Source organism: Xiphophorus maculatus, chromosome 12 (genome assembly GCF_002775205.1).
Source record: "Xiphophorus maculatus strain JP 163 A chromosome 12, X_maculatus-5.0-male, whole genome shotgun sequence".
NCBI classification, from domain to species: domain Eukaryota; kingdom Metazoa; phylum Chordata; class Actinopteri; order Cyprinodontiformes; family Poeciliidae; genus Xiphophorus; species Xiphophorus maculatus.
The window spans coordinates 26,987,797-27,006,497 of NC_036454.1; the positions used below are offsets into that span (position 1 = coordinate 26,987,797).

The 18,701-nt window shown below is 38.3% G+C and overlaps 1 pseudogene; it reads right to left on the bottom strand.

Moving 5' to 3' along the window:
* Nucleotides 1-1,923: 1,923 nt before the first annotated feature.
* On the bottom strand, nucleotides 1,924-12,309 carry LOC102220827 (annotated as a pseudogene).
* Nucleotides 12,310-18,701: the final 6,392 nt, after the last annotated feature.

Below are 18,701 nucleotides of genomic sequence, written 5' to 3' on the forward strand. Positions count from 1 at the left end.
TGACATTTGCAACAGGTGGCTCCTATAAGGTCAGGGCACAGTGTGACTGTCACAACCCCTCCCCAGGTCCAAATATCGTGTGACAAGGCAACACAGCCCGCCCCAAGAAATCACCAGGTTTGTGTTGTTTGACCTTTCCTTTGCAGGATTGGTTTATTTCTGTGTTACCGGTGAAATATCAATTTCCTCAGCGCTACTGTTGAAGCTGTAGACCTTTAAGCTGACAGAGAAGGAGCTTCACGGATTCACTGAGGAAACTTCTCCGCCGCTGGATGTCCAGAATCACAAATTCAGAGTTTAGTCTAAGACCCCATACAGCCTCCAATATGTAGAGGAAAACTCATTTTACATGATTCTAGCAAAGCATTTGCTCCCAGATTGTTAACTTAATTGTTCTCTTTATTCTTGAGAAAGTTTATCTCTCCAGAAGTTCATTGCTAAAGCTTCTTATTTTAAAGAGAGAATATAATGTTGATGTAGTGCAGTGCTTCTCAATTCCAGTCCTCAGGCCCCCCTGCTCTGCATGTTTTAGCTGTACCCCTATTTCAGAACAGCTGATCCAAATGATTGCATTACCTGTTCTGCAACCGCCAAGTGCTGCAGAAGCCTGTTAATCACTCATATATTCAATCCAGGTGTGTGGCAGCAGGGAAACACCTAAAACATGCAGGGCAGGGGGGCCTGAGGACCGGAATTGAGAAGCACTGATGTAGTGTATGACCTCCTCAACTCTCTTTAGAACATGCTATTACATCCTTGCCAGTCGATGAGTAATTCCCTCAATATTCATCCATTGTTTGTCTATAATTGCTTTTACTAACACAGAGATAAACATATTGAACAGCAATAAACCCACATACTAACTCCCGTGGCCAGTGCATAGAGGGAGCTGGAATATCGAGTGAGAGATCTGTCACGCACAGGGAGAACAGGCAAACTCTGTGTGTGTTTTAGCATTTCTCACCTTGTAAGGCCCATTTTTCCAACAACTATATTGTAAAGACCAACTGCTCCATACTTAAAAACTCAGGTTTCATATGAAGACGTGCCGTTTTAAGATTAGAGGTCAAATTTAGGTGTAGGCCTGAAAACATGACTGTGTGTGTGTGATTGACTGCTCCGGTTTCTTGACAAAAAAGAGAATTAACCCCAGATACACGATTTTTAAGGCTCCATCCATCCTTCCATTTTCTGTTCACCCTTGTCCCTAATGGGGTCGGGAGGGTTGCTGGTGCCCATCTCCAGCTACGTTCCGGGGGAGAGGCGGGGTACACCCTGGACAGGTCGCCAGTCTGTCACAGGGCAACACAGAGACATACAGGACAAACAACCATGCACACACACACTCAGGGAGAATTTAGAGAAACCAATTGACCTGACAGTCATGTTTTTGGACTATGGGAGGAAGCCGGAGTACCCGGAGAGAACCCACGCATACACAGGGAGAACATGCAAACTCCATGCAGAAAGACCCCGGCCGGGAATCGAACCCAGGACCTTCTTGCTGCAAGGCAACAGTGCTACCAACTGCGCCACTGTGCAGCCTGATTTTTAAGGCTTTGATACAAATTCAAATTATATGTTTGAATGAGACCAAAATAGTTTTTAATACACACTGATCCCATCCATGCATCAAGTCCAAACTTGTTCTAAGAAATGTATCCACTTATTCACTGCTAGTAACTGTTCAGATACCAGATGACATCCTAACCTTCAGAGGATCAGATGAAGGACATACAGTATATCGCAAAAGTGATATAAGTCTTTTGCAGGATTTGTTTGCTTACTTAATAAATTTCAGTTTATCTTCTATAGATAATTTTCTACCTTGGTGCCACTTTTAGGGAACTTAAAATCATGAAGCCTGTGAAAATAAATATTTCCTACTAAAATTGCTATAATGTTCATATTTTATTGCAACAAACACAAGAAATTCAATAAACTGTGGAGTACAATTAAAAGAAGGAATTACAGCTAATATTTAAAATGCAGTATTTCCACCAAACCGTCCCTGTTATGTATTTGTGAATCCTCTTTACAGGTAAAAATATGAAGTAACTGCGGAGATTATTTGGATTAGTACATTCTCTTCACCATCTTCAAAAAACCATTAATGAAAGGGCAAAAATATTTAAGACCATCTCCTACATAAAAATGTTTTTTTTTCCCCCTGATAACATCTTGGTACAGTCTGTCAGCTCATTCCAGTAACATAAAGCCAGGTTACAGCAAACACTCAGAAAACTAAACCCGCTTCTTCGCCTGTTGTTCAATGACGTTTAAGAACAACAAACAACTTCTGCTGCAGGAAGATCTCACTCATTTTCAGAACAACCCCCATGACCAGCATTACTTTCATTACTTTGTCAGTAACCAGCTGCTTTTCCCCATTTCCTGTCATCAGACTCAGCAGTGATGCAGTTCTTTTTCTCCACAGCGTTAACCACATTGTAGAATTTGTTTCCTACTTCATATCCAAGTGCCTCAAGTTTTTTAATTAAAGTCTGAGGAGAAAGAAGGAAAAACGGGATGAGTTTAAAGCTATGCAGTGTTTTATCTGATGCTGAAAGAGTCACAAATACATTACAATGTCAAAGCCGGGTTCTAATTTCTTTTTGTTTTCAGAGTCAACAAAGACAACCGGAGTATCAATGGCCTCCTTGAGGCTCTTCCCAAACCAAAGGTGGTTGATGAGAGCCTGGAAGAGAAAGAAAACACACTGATGGGAATGTGATCATTAGAGTACTGGTAATCATGGAAACAGAGTATGACAACAGCAAGGAGAGTAAAATGTGCAGCAGCTAATCCTGAATACTCTTTACTGTGGTCGCCATGGCCACGTACAGAGGCTATCCCCGTCGTGATCATTCTCCCACCGCTCCCTCCAATCGCCAGCGTCCTCGACTTTGACTTCAGCACAGCAGGGGCCATGGAGGAGGGGGGCTGCTCCCCTGAAAACGCAACACAGACAACTGATCACTGTCAGGAGAACAAGAAAGTGATGATTAAAAATTGCCAGCATTTTTAATCATCACTTTCTTGTTCTCCTGACAGTGATCAGTTGTCTGTGTTGCGTTTTAAAAATGCTGGCAATTTTTAATCATCAATTGGAGTACTGTGGTGGCGCAGGGGCAAAGAACCCACATGTGGAGGCCTTAGTCCTTGATGTGACTGTCGCATGTTCGAATCCTGCCCTGATGGCATTAGCCACATCTCTTACCCCTTTCTCATTACCCATTTTCCTGTCTGACCACTTTCAAATAAAGGCAACTAGAGCCAGCAAAACCTTAAAAAACGCTCGCAGCGGAGCAGAAGTGAATAATGTCAATGTCAAATTTATTTATATAGCACTTTAAAAACAGGTGTAAAACTGGACCAAAGTGCTGTACATGAACGACAGCAACACAAATCAATAAAAACAGAGTATCAAAACACTACTTCAAATAAATGCCAAAGAATAAAAATGAGTTTTAAGAAGCGATTTAAAATGATCCAGGCTGGTTATTCTCTATTTAACTTAACAAAATAAACAGACATCATATTAATGTGATTACCTTCAGTGATACCTTTCATGCCGATTTCATCGGCTACTCCACAAAAGTCAGACAGCTGGTTGTTGAGGAGGATTCCAGTTCTTGGACAGTAAACCTTGGAGCCAAATCTGTTAAAAAATGTTTAACTCACTTTAGCCTCATATTTTTGGGGTTAGCTTGGCTAGCACATCGACCACTATGAAGCTCATAGAAAGTAGATCCTAACCATAGAGAGTTAGTTTGGATTTTTAATGTCAGGTTCTGTTAAGTTGTAATTGGTAATAGTTCACTTACCTACAGTAGAAGAAGAAGAATTTTAGTTTTTCAGGAGGCAAATCAAAACTCAAAAAAATACTGTCTGCCCCAACAAGCACTGCACTCCGAATACAATAAAACAAATGTCTATTGTCAAATCAGTCGACGACAAAAGAAAACAGCCACTGACAGTCAACATATACCATGATTGGCTACAAATAATTTTCATCGATCCATCCATTTTCTTACACCCTTATCCCTAGTGGGGTCGGGAGGTGCTGGTGTCTATCTCCAGCTAATGTTCTGGGCGAGAGGCGGGGTCAACCTGGACAGGTCGCCAGTCTGTCACAGGGCTACAAATAGTTTTAATAACTAAAAAAGCTTAGTTAAATAAGATTTAATTGACTCTCCTGTTACTAAACATGAGTTTGACAAACACTTTGTGACAATATTGCATTTATTAATTTTGTTATGTATGTCTATCTGAGTGACAAGGCTGCCACAGTTTCAACAGCAGATGTCACTAGTGAGAAATGAATGAACCACCGAGTAATGAACCTTTGGGTAAAGCAATGGGCTGGGAAGCTTCATTGCTTCACGAGGCGTCATTTGGCCATCACTACCACCCTATAAACCAGGGGTGTCAAACTCCAGTCCTCAAGGGCCGCTGTCCTGCTGTTTTTAGATGTGCCACAGATGCAAAACACTGGAATGAAATGGCTTAATTACCTCCTCCTTGTGTAGATCAGTTCTCCAGAGTCTTAATGACCTAATTATTCTATTCAGGTGTGTTGCAATAGAGACACATCTAAAAGTTGCAGGACAGCGGCCCTCGAGGACTGGAGTTTGAGACCCCTGGGTATTTCTGTTTGACTGGCTGCAAGCCCATTTAATGGTTCTGATCCTAAGAGCTCATCAATCCCTCTGGTAGTGGTGACAATATACCAGTTATACCACTGGTATATTGTCAAAACTGCAGCTTGCCATTTTACGCCTACCAATTAGTTTTAGTAATTTCTTCCCCTGTTTATCTGAGAGAATGTCAGAATGTTTTGTGAGTGGAAAATAACCCTTGTTCATCCCTGTAAACTCTTAACTGCAGACATCGACACTAAATCACATGGTAAGAATTGTTATTTACGCTGTCTGAATTATTTTTTCACAACTGGTTCTTTGGGAACAATGTTGAATCCTGAATCATTTTAAAAGCATGGTTGACTAGAATCATTACTGTTTCATTGTTTTTTAGCTGAACAGTTGCTCAATGAGTAAAATAAACTGTAGATCTACATCAGAATGTGTTTCTCTAACTCGCCACTCCACACCCCAAGATTTTCAGTGACTCTTACTCGGTAATTTCTTTGAAAACTGTCTATAGATGTTGAAGCAGAATAAATTAGATACTCACATGCCATTGATGCTGCTGGTGACGGCAACAAATGTTCCATTTTCGTCCACCGCAGACACGTGTGTGGTACCCATAGTCTCATAAGGGTAGGAGACATCGAATTGACTGGAATTAGATGTACAATTGTCATATGGGTTGCCTGCAAAGTTACTATCTGTCATTTTCTTTGCCATCTGAAGAAGCTATAAAGGAATACAAAGAAGAAAGAAAGAAATCATGAATAAGAAAGTTTGTTAGTATGGAGTTTATTTTAAAGGAATTTGTAACCAGTTTTTAAAGATTCATTTCAAAATGCTGTCATCCACTCACAGCTGATTCTTAAAACGCACTTCTCCTCCCAGCTTACTTATTTTATTCTTAGTTCAATTAGGTGGCGTTGTTGTCTTATTTAATTTTTGTTGACACAAAACCAATAGCCATTCGGTTGCAACAAATTTGTTGTGCTTTAGCCCTGGATGATTCATTTGTTAGTCATGGTTATTCTATAACCTTTAAGAACTTTGCTGTCTGTTCTTGAATCTTAGTTTTAAGCTTTTCTAGAAGGTTCTTAAACTTGCAAGTTCTGGAATACTCTTTAACAACCTGTGATTAAAGAACACACTCCCCAAAATTTCCAAGTTTATGAAACCTTGTTTATGCACATTGGGAGGCAATTTTCCTCTATAAATCACAGCTGAACCTCAAAGTTTGTTCACAAAGTCCCACCTCCTGTTAGGTCCTCTACTCACCCACATTAAACCATAAATGGTCAATGCAAAGCACCTTGTGAATATCTGTTGATTTAAATGAGCGAGCTGATCAATGTCCTTTGTTAATTAAAATGGCAACCATGAGGAAAACGGGTGAAAACCCAATTTCACAGAGGCAGAAAACCAATGTGAGTGAGGTGGAGAGTTGAAAATGTATTTTGTAGCCACGGTAAAGTTCACACACAACACCACTGGCATTTTAGGAGACCTGCAGTATGCTCCTCAGTTGAGCGCTCACAGGTGTGAGTATTATTGGAATGCATCTCCTCTGTGCTTTGGGGTAGGCGTCGGCATGTGAGCCACTGTCCCCTGCAGATTTTAGTGGTCCTAACAAATTAGTTTTTCATGGCCTCGCCAAGAAGCCAGCCATTACCTTAAGAACCTGCCTACAGTCTCTTCCCTAAACTGCTTTTCACCAGGATAAAGGAGTCATGTGTTGAACCAGATCAGTCTGCCACTAAATTTGCCAGGTGCATGTTTGGGTCACATGATTTGCACATTAATTAAATGAACATTCTTTGTATTTAGAAACACAACTTTATTGTTATGTTGAGGCCTTATGGCATCATGGGTCCAGACAGCTGCACTGAACTGCACATCAGGAAAACCATTGTTGCAAACTGTTTTTTAATGTTGGCCTGTTCTCCTACAGTGTAGGAAAATCTGACTGGTCGTGTTAACAATGATATGCTGCATTAATGCTGTCAGTGATGGCTGTGATATACCAGACCTATGGATAACTTCACAGAACTATGATGTCATTTCAAGTAGCTTCAGGCAGAGAGTTGTTGGTTCAAAAAAGTTTGTTTTTTTACATATTTATTTTTAAAAATATTACTTTTAAAAATTATTTAAAAAATAATAATTATTAACATTTTAGATTTTCTTCGGCATCTTATGTTAACCCTTAGCATGGTGAGCATAAACCAAGTTTCTTGGTGTGTTTTACCAAAGGACTTTTATCTTAGTTTTAAGATTCCCAAAAGATTGCCAACATTTCCAAGCCCGATATGTTCCATGACAGACAGAGATGGAAAGTTCTGCTGCAAATGCATTCAGCTTGTTGTCTGATCAAGTCGGCTACCAGACAAACTGTATCCAAGGCGGAGACAACTCGACATTCTGAGGCAGAGAGCTCCTCTTTGTACCCAAGAGCATAGAGAGAGAAAAACACCTATAACACAGTCAGGTTTTCTGTAGCCATATAGTATGAAATAGCAGTTACCATACCTTTGCTTAGAATAGTTTCTGGTGAAAAAAACATTTTACAACTAGGCCAATGTTTAATATATATCACTTACTTCTTCTGGAACGACGAGTGGATCCCGAATATACTTCCTTAATCTATTGGCCCATATAAGAGCTTCAACATAGCGACCATAAAATTCAATCTTTTCTTCAACAGACTGAGGGGCTGGTGTGTTTTCATAGCCTGTAAACAAAAATAATGTTTAGTGTGTATACACTTACACATCTATAAGACACACTTATAGATGTGTGTATACACACATATGTGTGTGTATGTGTATATGTGTATAGGGGTGTATACACATCTATATGTGTGTATACACTTCTATATTTAGATATGTATATTTATAATTTAGTCCATTGTCATGGTACATCTTCTCCTAAGATTGATCAAAGCTCCTTCTACATGAATTATTAGGGTAAATGTTCTAAAAGGTAATAAGTTGAAAGTATACAGGAACAACAGCTCTGACATCTGTGTCCAGCAGGAACCTTTCATGTAGTTGAGGACGAAGCTGAGGAGTGATCCTCCTGATGGGGTGGAGGTATGTACATGGTGTACTCCTTTCCCACAGGGACATCCCATGCATCAGTCACTGTGGCTTTATATGACTTTAAGTCCTCCTCTGTGCGGTTTCCTCCTGGGCAAAAAAAAAAACAGTGAATTAAATTATTTCTGCTGAGCAGGAGAAAAAACATCATGAAAACCCATAGCCACCCACATCAATGTAGCAGTATGGTGGCACTTACAGATCAAATGAATTTGTTTATTTGTAATTAGATAAAAGGGCCATGCAGAGACATAAAGACAGCTGTAGGAAACTTTAATGACAATACCTAAAACATTGATTAAATCCTTTGCTATGCTTCCAGTGTAGAAGACGTCCGGTCCTTTGTTTGCAATCAGCTCCAAAGTGTTGGCCAGTTTCTCAAACTTGATCTTGTCTCCAGTCTTCATCAAGTTTCCATTTTCATATGAATATAGTTTCCTGAGACGAGGAAGAGAATATAAATATTTGTCCTTCATACCTCAGAACCAGATTGTGATTCTTATGGTCTTCCATACCTCAGGGACTCCGTTTCTTTAATCTCTGGCAGGTAGGAGCCTAGGGCTGGAGGAATAGGGAATCCATTTCTTGCCAGCTCGATGGTCTCGTTGAACAGATCTGTCCAATTCAGATTTTTATAAAGATTGTGAGCTAATTCATAGCCTCGAATTTCCCCTGGAACTCCAATCCATTTTATTCCTACAGAGATAAATGAAGGGACAGAGTTTTAATATTTCTACTGTTATTTAGAGTTATTGGATATAGGGAATCATTTTTTGACACCATAAAATTACAAACATCATGTTATTAGAATTGTATGTCTGTCACCCCCACCCCAAGACAGAGATGAGTGACAGTAATAATGTCATAGAGCAAATAAAGTTAGCTATAAGTGGAAGCAAACTCAAAAGTTTGTATTGAGCTCTCCTAAGTAAATTGTTGGTTGAATGACCTTTGAGAGACGTAAATGTTGGTTGTGATTTCTTTGAAAAATAGCTAAATCTCAGTCAGATGACATGGAGAGAATCTGTGAACTTTAATTTTCAAGTTTTCAACTGATTCTCAATCAAATTTAAGCCTGAGAACCCAGGAATCAGGCATTACAAAAAACCTAAAGTGCTTTTTTTCTTTGTTTTTTTTTTGTTCGTTTTTTGTTTTACTGAGCAGCTTGCTACATTTTTAACAACAGCAAAAACTGGTGTATTTCCAACACTAAGTGCTTAAATAAACATGATTTGATTTGAAAATAATTGGACAGAACTTATTCTCCTTGTTAATCTACCATTTCTCTTTCATACATTTTATTCATTGTTAGCTTTCAGAGCCTGTGATGGACTGGTGACCTGTCCAGGGCCTCTCATCTGATGACAGCTGGAGACGGGCACCACCAGCCCCCTAACCACCCTGCAAGGATCAGTGTGTTCAGATCATGGATGGAAAGATTTTAAGGTAGATTGTCTAACTTAAATCCACACTTAAAACAGCTTCATAGTTAATGCCAACATCAACTGATTCTGTGATGTTGCTGACTATTTTTTCTCCTTCTAACATAAACAGGCAAAGAAGACACCCAGAAATGTTTTTCACTCCAAGCATTCGGTCCCAATCATCATCAGTTCTGATGATGTCACATACTGTACATAACGAGTTCACGACGTCCTAAAATTATAAGTCAGGCTTTTTTCTTTGCTGTTTTTCTGTATTCTTTAAAAAAGTGCTTTCTCTGTTTAATTGCTCTGTTCTTTTTTTGCCATTTTCTGTAAAGTGCAATGAATGGGAATGTTCTGTTGTTGATCCTCATTGTTCTTAGAAAGGAGAAATGTCAGTTTGTCTGCAGTAATACTGGAATACTGTGACATTGTATTAAAACAACACTCTGTCCTTGGTGAAATATTTTCCACATTTCCTCTAAAGTAGAGGTACACCGATTTATCTGTGTCAATTTTCTTAATGTTGGGAGATTGGTGATCATCTGATTTTTACATGTGAAGCCGATCTTATCAACCTCGACAAAGGTCTAAAAACCAACCACTGTGCTTTTCTTTTCTCCCGTGAGAGAGGTTTGACTGACAAACTGGCCAAAAAGGTCATATCTGCACATTTACAGTTAACAATAGTCACCCCATTGTTGCCAATTCAACAATTTTCTTGATATATTGAGCAACATTTCAGACAAAAAAAAATGGTATAGGCCAAAATCAGCATCAGTAAGTTAGGCTTTTTAAAAGATCAGTAATCGGCCAGAAAACTGCAATCAGTGCACCCCTACTCTAAAGTGTACTTATTGTTTTATTGTGCTAATTTTCATAAGCATGTTGTTTGTAAACTTTTAATATATTGATAATTTTGTACAATTCTGTGATAGCATATTGGCAATGCACTCTTGAAAAATGTAATTTGATCACAAAAATACTTAAGATATCCCAATCAAGCATGTTTATATTACAAAAAAGCAATATACTTTAAAGTGTGCAAAGTATATCTTTGCTTGTTCCAAAAAAAAGCATGTGATAGTATACTTAGTACACTTCAAATTGTGATTTTCTACAATTTAATTACAATTAAAATACACTAAGCACAAAATTAGTTGTTCCAAAATAAAATGCTTCAAAGTTAAATAATCCTTAACCAACTTGAAGTTTACTGATGATTAGTGTGGCTTCAAGTATGCTAAGATTTAACATATTTAGTATATTTACTTTTCACAAGGGAAACAACATTACAGAAAGTTTCACTATAAGGATTGTTTAATTTCTTCTTTTTTTTGTAATTTAAAAAAAGGTGTAAAGATTAATAAGGCAGCTAATAAGGCATACTTCTTTTGCATAAAGTAGCATGTATCTGAATACTGAAAGTGTTTCATTGAAATATAATTAGATGCTCTTTACAAAGAACTTATAAATATTATTGAAATGTGTTTATTTTGAGATTTAGTAATCTTACTAAAATATACACAGAACCTATTTAAAAATATTACCAAAAGTACAACTTCAGAAAAGTATTGTTTGTATATACTTGTAATATGTTTTTAAAATGTACATGTAAAATATAAATTTTTGCAAATACATACAAAGTGTATTTTTAAAAGGATTATCCAAAGAATTTTAGTAATATATTTAATTGGAATTTAAAGTATATTTTAGAAAAAGTATACTTTTAGAAAGTGTCCCAAAATACATCTTTTAAAAAGAATATTAGAAGCATGTTTTTAAAACTATATCTTTTTTACATTTTTAATATGATCTTAATAAGTATATCCACTTGGTAACATACTAAAACTGTATTTCAGAAAAATACAACATTTTAAAAATATATTTAAATATTCACCAGAGCAAAAGTGCTGCAAAGGGCTATTGTAATTCAAATGTTTATTATTATGATTCTCCTCTGAAAAGAAGCACTCTTTTGGAGGCCTAAACATATATGAAAATGCACAAAACATTAGTCAAAACTGTCCCCATTGTACTATTTTAATGGAATTTAAAATGGATGTTACTAACAGCTCTATTGCCCCGCCCCTCACCATCCATGTGGCCAAAGTCAAGACACAGTTCTGCCTTTGCAATACTTGAAAACAAATAACCCCCCGATCTCTCCCAAAAAATAGTCGCTTCACAGATGAGAGTGACTAACATGTTTATCTCTGTTTGACATATTTAAGCAAGCTACGTACCCGCAGCCTTTGAAGAATCCTTGGGGCAAGACTTGAGCAGATCAGGGTCAACATTGGACGGTGCGGTCTCCCTGGAGTTAATGATCTTCACATGACCTTTAAAGAAATGTTCACACCATCGGTTATTATCAGTAACTATTATTAAAACAGTTCTGCTTTATGAGGATTAGCTTCGTCAAAGCCTTTTTCTCACCAGAACTGTTCATTATGGTGAAAATGGAGCCTCCTCCGATCCCTGCGCTCTGAGGGTTCATGATGCCGGTGCACAGAAGTGCAGCGATGGCAGCTTCTACTGCTGTGCCGCCTTTTTTAAGAATGTTGCTGTAAAATACACACTCATTATTGATGTGTGTATTTTTTTAATTTAAATTTTGGTTAGTGTGTTAAATGTTGTGAAATAAAAAAGATTTAATGGCAAATATAATTTGTAAAGGGAACAAAGACTGCAGCTGCCATTTAATTAAATTTTCCAAATAGCCAATAAAAATACAAATAGTTTGTCTGCAAAATTCAGATTTCAACATACAACTGCGGAAGCGTAATCTGACCCACGAGGCCAAAACGGCAAGATCCCGATGTAAGTTGCAGCTGAGGATAATGTGTCCATCGTCATATCATCATGAAAACATGTGTATGGTGATCATTAAACCAGAGGCAAGTCCAGTTGTTCATTCTTCTGACTATTGAAGAAAAGTGTTAATCAGAACTTACAGTCCGATCTCTGAGCAGTTCGCGTTGTCCGCAGCCACAGCACCTTTGGTGAAAGTCGCTTCTGTGGGACTGGTATTGGGCCTCTTAGCAACTTCTATGATCACAATGAAAAAGATAAATACCAGCAGCAGAAACGCTGTACAAACAACGCAGATCTTCGCCTTAGATTCCGCCATGCTTCTCTGCTCTCACTGTCTCACTGTGTCTGAAGAATAAAACTGAGTGAGTGAAGGATTATGTACCTGGTTGGATCAGATGAGGCGGAGCCCTTCTTCACACTGATAAACAGCAGAAAAAGAAAGTAAATGTCACAGTCAAGGGGAGGAGTGCTTCAAATGTATTTTTGTCTTGTGGAGTTCATTGTGGCTTTAGTTTCATTTTGTGCAAATATGTGGACAATGTAGCTGTATGCAAAACTCTTGAATGCTGTATGCTACTCCTACTAAAATTTATAAAACTGACACATAAAAAACAGTAGCAATTGAAGTTATTTTCTTCTCTCTGTCTAATAATAGGCTTGACTTGATTTAACACAACACAGAGTTGGGTTATGGGCTTGACCCAGTCTACTGGTCCAGTAAGCATTTTAACATTTTCCTTTAACCCAATTCAACTACCAGTTAAAGTTGGAAGAGATTTGGTCAAAATCTGAAATTCTTTTTAAAAGTCTAACATGTTTTTAGACATCCAATGGTAATAGAAATGCAGGTATGTTAAGCAACAATCTTAAAAAAGATTAATTGTTTGGTTGCAATGTTGTAACTACTGCTGCTTTTCCAGGGCAGTCTTATAAGAGTGTTTGGCTCGCAAAGTTTGTCCGGTTGAAGAAATTAGAAGGAACGTCATAGTTCTTAATAGGTCACCATTTTGAACTATATATAGCTGCAAACCAGACCAGACTTTGATGAACCTGTTTTACAGGTAAGATAGTAAGAAATGGAGCCTCGTAAGAAAAAAAAACCAACAGGGTACTTTCACTGTATGACAGTGGAACATTTCACATTAAAAAAGTATTATTACAATCTTTATGTCAGTCTTTATGTTTTTAATACCAAACCCGAACCTCTCCAAAAAGTTTTAATCTTGTTCAATCGATAAAGCTTATTTGTATTGCGCAACTCACTAACAAGGCAGTTCAAAGTGCTTTACATCATAAAAACACACACCAAAAAAAACAACTAAAAACACTGCAATACTTTGTCTCAACATCAACAGAAAGTATCCTATAAAATGTAATAAGTTTCACAAAAAGGTAAATTTTTCTGGCTAACTGAATTTATAGTATATGTTTTAAATGGTAAACTTCACAGACCTTGCTGGAAAAATAAATGTCTTATATTTTAAATTCTTAGTAGTTTATCTAAATAAGATGGAAATCCCTTGCAAATAAACATTTTCCACCCATGTCAAATAAACTTGAAACTAAAATTTTAGCCCGTAGAGTTTATAATAGATCTCTGCTCAGTTAATAATGTGAATTATCAAATACAATTTCATTCTATGCATGTAAATATTTTTCTCAATATCCAGTCATCTTAACACTTTTGTTGCTTTTATCGGATGTTTTAATAATTCTGTTCCACAAAAGAAGTTCCAACAACGTTTTTCCTTATTTGTACAAAACCACTGCAGTAACAGACTATTTGCCAAAACTACTTTTCAATATCATTGACTCCTTTAAGTATGTTTTTCTACCAACAAAATTATGCCAGTGCACATTCAGAAGCACTAATTCTATAACCGCAAAGAAATTCCTTGAACAGATTTATTTAAACACATAAGCATAACTTGCACTCTGAATTTCAAATTGAATGTTTGGTTTACTCTAACTACAAAATCATGCTAATATACATACCCAATACATATATACACAGACTTTTAGAAATATAACTCTTGGCATAGTTTTAACAAAAGCATCTGTATTGTATGTAACACACAGTACCTTATCCCATAAAAGCCAAACGTCATGGACAGGTCTTGGTCCACTCAGTCTGCAATATCTGAGATAAAAGCGATGATCTTGGAGATGACTGAGATCATTTTCTTCTTGTTGGACTCAGCATTGGTGCCTCTCAGGATGTCTGGAAAAAAGACTTTAACAAGAACAGAGAACAGAAGAATATGACAACCTGAGGCAGGATATAAAGTGGCTAGGTTCTATAAATAACCTAAATATTTACTGTTGGAGGAACTCCAGTGTTGGTCGTAGTTCTGTTGTGTAATGTGTATTGAAATAGTAGTAAATGCCAAAAATCTTAATGGTTTGATGAAAGTTGACAACCTTTTGGTTAACATGCTTAACATGAATGTCTAAGAAGCAGACAATGAGGACCCCGAGAATAAACATATTGGTCGAACTTCTATATGTTAGTCAATATATCAATGTAATATTATTACATTGTGTATTTATTTAGAGTTTTCTGTGTCCCCGAGTCTTCGTGTTGTCCTGTCTTCCCCTTGATTGTTCCCAGGTGTGTCTCATTCTGTGATTACCTGCTGTGTATTTAACTCCACCTGTGTTCCTTGTTCCTCGTCGGGTCCTTCTCAATTCGTTGTCAATTCGTCATCTAATGTGCGTGCTGCCGCCTGTTGTTTGGACTGTGTTTTCTTCATTAAATTCAACTAGTCATCCTACCTGGGTCTACAGCGTCTGCCTCACCACCCCTCACCACACCGTCTCATGACAGATTGACATAATATGAAACTAAACAAGCCAAGAATACAGCAGGGTGATATTTACAGAAGAAGAAAAATTAAAGTGAAATGGTTTTGTTCTGTTTACTATCCACAAACAATAATGCAGGATATGTGGAGCCACATTCTCCACCTGGATCTTGTCTAGAAGGCTCGTTGTCTGGAATGGATGCTTTTCTGTCTCCTCAAAATGAGCTATGTATTGAATAGCCATCTTAGTGATGAGTTCCTCTGAGCAACCGAAGGACTGGTCCATTTTAGACTGAAACTTCAGAAGAACATTTAGGACTTGTAGGTGTTCTTGTACATCAACATATTTGAGGAAGTTTAACAAACATTTGTTCGTTGCTAATGAAGGTCTCCATCAGATTCACAGGAGTCAGTTTAACAATGAGCGCACTAATGCCTTCCTGGAACAAACAAGGTCATTCCTGGCATAGTTTCTGGATGCTTGCACCTTTGTCTTTACGTGTAAAACCTACACTCAACCAGTTCTTTTACACAACTGTATTTCTAGATAATCTCTTTAAATCTATGCCTTGTTTCTTTTGTTTGCAAGCTGACTCTACTCTACAGAGTCTAAAAAAGGTAAATACACTATTGTGCCATTGACATTTTTGGTTTTGCAAGGTTCTGTAGCTCTATAGCGAGTGTTTGCCATTGTATCTTAACTGTCAGTCCAGTTTGTCACAAATGGTGTACAAAATCTGGAAAGTGATGAGGTCGTGGTGGATGGCCATGGTGAGGCAGAATTGGAGGATGGAGAGGAAGAGGAAAAGCCAACCACTTGAGAGGAACACATCAAGTTTGGTGTTGAAGCTCATGAGTATACAAAAGAACAATGACAGAGATGTAAATGCTTCAAAACCTAACCAAACCGACCGACTCATTTTTTTCAGTAACAAACCTGAAAGTCAGCCCACTATACTGCACATCAAAAGGAATAAATGCTTCTTTTTTCTTTATTAAAGCAAAAATATTAGTTTCTCTAACTTGTCTCACTGTAAAGCTCAGAGGAAAGCAATAAGCCATCCTTTGCTTGCAAGTCTAAAAGTTGTGGAGCGCTGCTGTAGTCGAAAGCAAAACTTGTAGGAAGCGTTGCAGACCTCAGAGTATTTTGAGTTGAACACAGGATTGACACTCACTCAACAGTCTTGAGTGTGAAAATGCTGCGACTCTTTGTGCCTGAAATATTCAATGTTTGCCCTGTGTGTATGTGTGCACTAAAGGAGCAGAGATGCAGTTCAGCTGTTTGTCCTCACAAGTTTTTTGATTAACTTGTGAGGACACAAAGTAAACCTTGGGGCGTGCTGTGGTGGCGCAGGGGGTTAGCACACCCCACATTTGGAGGCCTTAGTCCTCGACGCGGACGTCGCGGGTTCGACTCCCGGTCCCGACGACCTTTACCGCATGTCTTCCTGTCTGCCTACTGTCGCAAAAAATACGAGCCACTAGTGCCGCAAAAACTCTTCGGAGAAAAAAAAAAAAAACCTCTACATGTTTCCTTACTTTAAACTTGGCTATTTGTGCCTTCAGTTTTGTTTTATACGAAAGAATAATTGTGTGCTCACCCTTAAACCTAGTTAGTAAAACCTAGGGGGGGCTGCATACCGAATCGATAGTTTATCATTGAAGGACGTCGCAAAAATAAGCAAAGAAGATTCAGCTCCTTAAACTTCCATTGGACTTCCTGCAGGTACACATCCAGAGGAGCAGGACAGTGTTTCTCGTTTGTGTGGAAAGTTGCAAAAACATAATGACCGGCAAAATCGACTGAGCCCCTTCCAAACATGAGACCTGTGGAGATCTTCGAGAGAAGGCAGAGAGCAGCCGATGGTCTTCAGAGCAGATTTTACGATTCTCTGGAGAGTCGAGCTGAGTTTTCTACCATCAATGTAGTTCTCTACATCTCTGCCCTCCTCACACACAGAGACAGTAGCAGATGATGGTTTCAATAGAACATTGATAGAAGGACACCAGCAGCTTTTGAGAAATATTGTTCCTACTGAGGACTCTCAGGAAATAGAGTCTCTGCTGGGCCTTCTTTGCCAGTTCTGCTGTGTTTACATCCAAGTCCAGGTTATCCATGATGTGAGCTCCCAGGAAACGGACGTTTGACACCCTCTCCACCGGCTGTCTGCAGATGTTTAGTGGTTCAATGTCTCTTTTCCTTCTCCTAAAATCCACTATGATCTCCTTGGTCTTGCCTGTGTTTAGGATCAGGTTGTTGTCTGTGCACCGCGCTGTCAGTCGCTCCACCTCGTTCCTGTAGGCAGACTCATCACTCCTTGAGATGAGGAACACTACAGTTGTATCGTCTGCAAATTTATCAAAGGTGGTACTTTGATGGACGGGAACACAGCGTAAAGAGCAGAGGGCCCAGCACACAGCCTTGAGGAGAGCCAGTACTGATGTGGACGGACGAAGAGGTATGGGGGTCCATTCTGTCAGGAAGTTCTTAATCCAGCAACAGGTGGAAGAGGGGATTCTCAGGTCAGTTTATGCACTAATCTGTCAGGGAGGATGGTGTTAAGAATTATGTAGTCTGTGAATTTTTCAGAAAAGTGAAAATGTTTTTTTCTTGTCATTGGTGGTGAATATATTATTAAACAGACATTCAACACAAAAGTAAAAATCTTGTGGCAGTTCGTTAGCAGAAAAAAAGACAATCTTTTAATACCGAATTAATTACTTTTTTATAAAACATAGAGTCTTTTGAAATGCAGCTCATCTACTTAGACACAAGAAATTTACAGTTGTTAAATTTTGCAAAATGAAAAATAATAAGTTACCTTCGTGGCACTTGGTTACCAGAAAACTCGCTCGTCTCTTAGCAACAGATTGACAACAAATAGTGTTATTGTTCAAAAAACATATCATTTCTTCTGCAATTTTTCTTACACTACTTCCTACTTAAGTATTGTGCAGTTGGTGAATTTTGTATAAAAGTGATTTTTTTTTTTTTATGTGATTGGTGGTGAATATATAATGAAAAGTATATATTAAGGTGGCGTCACTGGAAGCTCTGCCCTCCTCTGCAGGAACTGAGGCCCTGTTTACACAACAATTTCTGGTGAAAATGGACGAGTTTTGTTGTGTTTGTTCTGAACATTTACACGAAACCACCGAATGTTTTCTTTGACAACGGTACAGATTGAAAACGGGTTCCAGAGTGGAAAGGTTCTGAAACGTATCGGTGTCCGTTGTCTTGTCAACATAATAAATGGATCTTTTATGTCAGGGAACTGCGTTTTCCACCATCTCTGCAGTTCTCTACCTCTCTGCCCTCCTCAATGCTCTGTTGCCATGGTAATTAATCCTCTCTGAAAACTGTCATGTGTGAGTGAGACATGGAGGGGGAGACAAATTTATAAGCTGTGTCCAAATTGTGTCGGACACAAAATGGTGTCGGTTAGAATTTGTTCTGATTTGAATTTGGCTCCTTTTTCCACTAATTACGTCACCGTGGCAACCCGAAATGCCAACAGAAGTAAAATATCAAAACATCCAGCGGCATGTTTTGATATTTACACAGCATATTGTGGGGTTGCACGCAGCGGTACGTGCTAACGGTGAAAGGAAGCGGTGAAAGCAACTCATTGGTGCCTTCCATGAATTACTTTGCTATTCAGGCCCCAATTACTGGTTGGAGATGCAAGCATCAAATTTACATAAACTGCTCCATTTATCTTTGTTCATGTTACTACACACCCCCTGCTGCTCCCCTAACCAAAACAATGAGCTGCTACTGAAAATTGTAAACTTTGCTGACATGGCACAAGCACAGGTAGATCTAAAGAAAAATTGGAATATCGCAAAAAAAAGGGTAAAATTTACTCATTTCAGAAAATAAAATGTATTACATTACATAGATTTATCCCA